Source organism: Fulmarus glacialis, unplaced genomic scaffold, assembly GCF_000690835.1.
Source record: "Fulmarus glacialis isolate BGI_N327 unplaced genomic scaffold, ASM69083v1 scaffold19340, whole genome shotgun sequence".
Taxonomy (NCBI): Eukaryota; Metazoa; Chordata; class Aves; order Procellariiformes; family Procellariidae; genus Fulmarus; species Fulmarus glacialis.
The window spans coordinates 9,621-16,507 of record NW_009189800.1 but is presented as its reverse complement, the minus strand read 5'-3'; positions in this window follow the sequence as shown (position 1 = coordinate 16,507).

Below are 6,887 nucleotides of genomic sequence, written 5' to 3'. Positions count from 1 at the left end.
TTTTATTTCATATGGAATCACTTATTGTAGGAATTATTTGTGGCTAGATTCATAAATCATTTATTTCAATATGTTTGAAAGCCACACGGTTTCTATGTTCATCTGCTTTTTATGAGAGGAGATGGAAGAAGCAATTTAACAGGGTATTATTATAATATTGTCCAGTTCACTCTGTTTCTTCAAACTCTGCTTCACAGAAAACATCACCAATGACACATATTTGAGTGAATTTTCACTCACTGTTGATTTTCTTCTGTAGTTTCAGTATAAGGTTCAAGTTTAAGTTAGACTGTTTGTTTACTGCATTTCAGTATTTGTGAGCATGAATGTAATGAGTTTCATACTTCCTCAAAAAGAAAAACAACTAAACTGGCAACCGCCTATCAGCCAGTAGAAACTCTTCCTCCTCTCCCTGTTATCAACTGTTTGCTTATGTTCAAACCAAATCCATGAAGCGTTCAGAGCAAAATGCTTTTTAGCCAACAGAATGTCAGTGTCCCGCTCAAAGACTGGCGTTAAACCAGTGCTTTAAGTGATAAGTGTTCAGAGGAGCGTTCAGAGCTGGTTTTGGAAGGTTACTATTTTATCTCCAAGTATAGTTTTATTCAAACACATTTAAGATGAACACCATTACATTCTGAGTTGCCTTATTGTTGTACCATTTTAAAAACACACACACACACCCACACACACACACACACCCCCCACACACACAGAGAAATGGTGTGTATTATGATAGAAATGAGGATAACAAGTTCAGATACTTGAGCCATGTATCTTAACTGATACACGGCTCTTGTGGTTCATGAACATGTTATCTAGTAAGCATTTTCCTTGACTGTCCATTTGTGCCGTACACTTTTCAGTACATTTTATGTACGTTTCTATACAAAATAAACAGAATGTCGGTGCAAAAATGCTCTCCTCTTTTGAATAATTAGTTTACCAGTATATTTCCCAGCAAGTTCCTGACTGAAGAAAAATACACATCAAAACCTTTACATTACAATGGCTCTGAACTTGGCTAGTGACATGTAGTTGAGCATGCCTTTGGGTTAACAGTTCCCCTAACTTTGTTATGCTTTTGCCATAAAGTCAAAACAGTATAATTTTCTATTTCCTTGTCAGTTGAAGGGAATATGTCTTTCAGTATTCTATCTCTTCACAGTGAAACCTCACCTCTTTATATAATTAGGTCTTTCCTGCTAATACTGAGGCTAAATTACAGACATGAAGAAACGAGGGGAAACCAATCCTACATACTTAGAAGAATGTCTTGCTTTTCTCCCATCATCTCTAATGGTTTTTTTAATGTCTGTGGCTCAGTCAGTGTATATTTTGAAAAATCCATTGCAGCAAACATATTTGAGTCCTGACAGTTTAAAAAATGATAGAGGGAACAAAAGGATTTATATATTTTTTTGTACAGAGTTTTTTCTTAAACTGTATAATTTTGTAAATATTTTGCTTTTTTGTGTACTAAAACTACCAGCGTATAGATTTCAATAAGAACTGTTGTATTTTTGTATTTGGAAAATGAAAATTACAGTGAATGAATGAAGCTGTAAGAAAAATTGCAGTAGCCTTTGACACACGTAGAATGGGATTCCTTTTCATATGGTTTTAGCTCTAAAGTGACACCTGACTGGCACACTGTGTTCAGGGACACTTGCCCTTGCCCAGACATGCTGGCTGTTCAAGTTGGGCGAGATAGGAGGGAAGCGAGTACGGTAGCTTTATTTAATGATTTTAAGAGCTTCATATGATTTCTTTTTTTTTCTTTTCCCTTTACAGTACACATTGGCAGGCTTACATAAATCCTCAAGTGACATCCCAAACATGATTTCTAAACGCTGAGGCACAAAAGTGAGTTGTGCCTCTGAACTTAGCTTGTGTATTGAAAGCACGCTATTATATTATTGGGAATTTAAGTGATGGGCAGTATAGCGGTATCTGACTTCTGGTGTTTAAGGAGGAGGAAAGCTGTTTGAAAGTGACCTTCATTTTGTCAAAACTTAAGGATCTCCCTGTATTTTAGGGTATGCTAGGCTATATTAAACTGTTTGGGTTTTTTTGTTTTGGTTTTGTTTGTTTGTTTTAATTGATAACATGACAGTACAGCTTACTTTATTTTTATGGCAACACTTTATTGTGAAATTCATGTGTACTTTCAGAAAGTACATTAGACAAAACTTATAATCAACAATGTAACTTGTGTACACCAGCCAGTGTATTTACAGGCAATGTGTAATTAGATGTTACCAGTCTGAACTTAGGGTATAAACATTGAAAGAGTATGTGATAAGAAAAGAAAGTAACTGTTATGAAGAATTATTTCCCTTTCATTGTTGAATTAACCTAAGCAAAAAGAACAAAACAAACTCAAGAGCTGAAAAGATAAATCTGAAAACAGTTGCTTGCTTATTATGAAAACAACACTTTTTTTAACAAAATCATGTGAAAAGGAATAAAGTTCCTCTTGGTGTATAGTAAACTTGTACTATAGTTTTTACAAATTGTGAACTTGTGTAATAGTATAATAGGAGATATTGTTGAATTTCTAACTGTTTATACATTTAAATTCATATATGTAATGTTTGTTTAATTGATTACAATCTGAATTTCTAAGATGCATGTTGACTTTTTTGCAATAAAGATATACTATGGAATGGTTCAAGATTTAGAAAAGACAAAGAAAATTCTAACTTAAATAAATTGAACAGCAGAACCATTCAAAAAAAATTACAACTATCACAAAAAGAGCATTATCACTTTTTTGGGGGGGAAGTATATGTGTGAAGGGGGTATTTATTTGTATGGAATGTGTGTGCAAGTTTGTTTTACTTAATAGCTAGGAAAAAATCTTCAAGTGTATCAATGCCCTGAAATAGTACTAATTAAGACAGCTAAATTGATGGGGGGAAGGATAGAATGGTGGTGGGAGGGATTCCAGTAGAGGCTATTTTACATTTTGGGAAAGGTTCAAAGTTTAGCAGAAAATAAAAAACATTTTATAGACCATGGTGGGTTCCATGGTCTCTTTCACAGATTTGCAATAGTGCTGGGTTATTGAAAATAGTGTGTACAAAACATGAAATCATATACGTGCAAATTCTAACCCCTTTGCAATTTGGTCTGAAAACTAATTTATTCTGTTACTAACTTTATTCTTGGTCTTTGCTTCTTTCACTAATTTCTGTTATTCCCTTCTCTTTCCTGTGTTGCTTTCATGAATGTAAATGTTTGTTTGTGATCCAAGTTTTTTAAAAGCCTTTGCTCTTGGATTCCCTTCTCCTACATGTATTGTTAGTGTGCTGTGATAAGATTTTTTTTTTTTTTTTTTTTTGAAAACAGACTAGAAATTTTACAAGGATGGGAATTTTTCCTTTCTTCACATGCTCTTGTTTTGAAGTATAGGGGGAGGAAAGGAAGGAACTTGCTAGTATATTTAATAACTGTATTTGTATCACCACCTCCCTTACATCTCTTCGTGGTCCTGCAATGTAAATGTTTTAAAAAATGAACTGGCTTTTCTGCGTTGATGAAGAGCCTCTTCATGATAAACCTGTGGCTTTTGGACATTTTCTCATTGCCAGTAATTGAACTTTAGAATCTTTCCACAGTCCACTTCCCTGTCAATAACTACCAAATAATACTCATTCTGCAAGATGCAATAAAGTCCTTTAAGGAGATGGAGTCTTGACATTGAGTAGGAAATGTTCAAAATACTTATTTCTTCCTACATGATCAAAATTAATTTTAATGGCAAAAGGGAATAAAAAGAACTTGAAAAGGGGCTAGCATTTTTCTCTCTGTGTGTGTGGCTTTGGATTTATTTTTTCCCCCCCAGCTGTTTCAAATATCAAATGTTCCCCTGTTAAAGAAGTACTGTTTAGTGGGGTATGACAGCTCTTCCTACAGTGATGGATCAGAATCTTGCTGAAAGCCATTTTGAAGAACGCAGAAGTGTTAAGTAACTATTTTAACTGAACGAATACACGAAGGTAAATTGTTGCTATAATTATTAGGCCGAGAATCTCTTTACTAGCTACAGTCATAGCTGTATGAAATACAACAATAATTGTATATAGAGAGGTTTCGCAAAGACGGAATATAATTTTAACTTGTCTTTTGAAACCTGGGACCCAGTTCTGTCCTGTGTAGGCCGTGGAGCAGGTTGTGTAACGTTTATCTGGGTCCCTAGTGACGAGAGCGTGTGGTTGAAAATGGAAAAGTAAGTTTGTCTGACGTTTCTCTAAAGTTTTTTATGTGTGCTTCCAGTGTTTTTTTCAATGACGGATCTACAATTGTGATGATCAAAATGTAAATGGATTAACTAGAGCTTTTTCTCTCTCCCCAGGGTTGTTCCACAGACAATTTCCAATTGCTGCTTGCTAATTTTCAGGTAGGTTTATCTGTGCCAGATCCTGGACGTGTGGAGCCAGATGTGGAGAATCCCTGCAAGGCCGACAGCAAGGTGGGTGGGGTAAGGTCTTGTCTATAATATAACCTGGTGCTTGACAACCACTTAGTTACAACTACTTCTGCAGAGATACTGGGAAGGTGTAAGGATGGTGCAAGTAATGGAACAACATCCAGTCTGGAAGGACAAAACAAGTCTTTAAATGGCACTTGAACTTCCACAGAGGGCCTTCTGTTCAGTTTTAGGAGGTAAATATAAGAATTGGTGAAAAGTGTAGGTTGGAGAAACTAATTGAGCGTTTTAAAGGCTACCCTGTAGAGGGCAGAAGGATACAGGGATCCTTCCCGAGGGGGATCTCCGCACCTCTGCTCCTTGGGGCGTCGGCATTGCTTCAGCATCTCTCAAATTTTCTTGCCATTTGGAGACAGGTTTAATTGAAAGGTAAAAGCATCAGAACCTAATGGTTATCTAATTTTTTTTTTATTTGAAATCTGCATCTTCAGGCATCTGAATATTTTAAGTATCTGACCTGTATTACCTAAGTGAAGATTTTCACATCACTCAGTTCAAAGGCAGAATGCTGCGTTAGGTGACCATAATATTGCCTTTTATCCCTTAAAATGCTGTCTGAGATTGATTTGCAGGTAGTACACTGCATGCCACTCAGCTTCTCAATGCCTGCTTTATTTGAAGTGATGATGGTTTTGCTCCATAACAGGATATGCAGTCCAGGATTTATTTCTAATAAATCCGTGGACATCTTAAGTTGACATTGGACGACTGGAGCGCATCACTTTCCACTTTTTTCGCTTACAAGCGGAGCGCCAGTACCATGTTTCCCAAGTAACTGCTCTAGACGGTTTATTTTCAGGAGGGCTCAGAGCAACAGCAGCCCAGCGGACGAGGCATCCCTGCGCTCCCGGGGCTGCTCCCGAGCCCTGTCGGTTTCTGCGTGCAGACAAACACCCACCTGCATTTGGGGGGAATTAGTTGAAGCTTATTTTATGGGAAGAAGCAGCGGTAATTGGGTAGGTTGAACATACAAACAAAATATTTGCCAAATCAAAGTGTGGGATTATTTTCTCTGCAATAATATTTTTTCATCACGAGGGGTCGTAACGGGACACTTCAGAGATTAGCGTGACATCTCCATGGTCAGCAAGAACTGAGCTCTCTTCAGGTGTGCGGGGTACAGAAACGTTCTGGTGGGGGTGCCCTCGGCGTTGGGGTCAGTGCAGGCGTGCAGGTAGGTTCGGTAGCATGGCCGTCCGCAGGCTGCTTCCTTCCCCTCTCGAGCCCGGCTGTCCCAGCCTCTTCTGTCCCCATCGGAAGGGTGGACTGCATCTCCAGGGAGGAAAGACAAGCAGAAAAGTTTGTTGGAAACCATGTAGAACAGAATTTATGTTAATCTCCAGATAAATGTATTTTAAAGCAGTATCTTCTGTGACCCTAGCAATGTTCATCCTGGAAACCTAATGCATTTTACTGCAATTTGTCTGCTTATTTTATTTTCAATTTGATCTTAAATGTGCTTTTACAATGGTGAACTCGGTTATGATGATACAGATTTTTATATACTGCTTCTGCAATCTTTCAATATTTTCTGCCTGCTGTCTTGCTTTTAGCCCTAGTATGAATTGAAAGTTTATAAACTTACTCAGCTATGTTCTTGCAGCTTTCATATGACCTGAAAATTGTATAAATAGAAAAAGCTAATGTTGTGTGTTTTAAACTTGTGATTGCATGAATATTGCACGCATGAGGCAGGATCATTTTGGCACTCTACAAGGAATGATCATTTCCACTCTGGCCATGTCTCAAAAGCGGCATCCTTAGGTCCCTTGCGTGGGGATGGATAGGTCTGTGTTTACTTCAATTCAATAATGTCTTTGCCATAAGAGATATTCCATGTGGATACGTGTGACGCAGCGAGTTGCATGTTGGTTCTTGGCCTCGGGGCTGACGGTGACATCTGGCCTGGCCGTGTTGTGTAGGTCAGTGTTAAATGGTATTAGTGTGTGATACAGGCAGTGCTGAAGCAGCTTACACTGCTATTGCTCTCACTTTGCATGTGTCTGGGATGGGTCCAGTGTCCCACCCGCCCCGTCAGGCCGAGGGGACCTGCCCGTCCCGGAGACCGGCCTGAGTGGCTGCGGTCGGCAGCACCGGCGCTCAGCGGGGTGAGAAGCGGGATCCCTTAGGGACGGTGCGTGAGTGCGGGGCCGAGCCGGGTGTCCAAACCCAGGGAGCAAAGGGCAACCGGACCTGGGGGACCGAGGGATTTCCTCGGCCTTGTTCTGTTTCACCACAGCGGGGTCAAATGGCAGAATTGCTTGCACCCCTAAATGCCCTGCTTCACCCAGGTCTTCCCCCTTCTTCCCACAAAACAAAAACGAGGTTTTATGCTACTTCTTTATTTGCATCTGGCAAATACACTTTTTGTCAGAAACAGCTTTTAGATTTG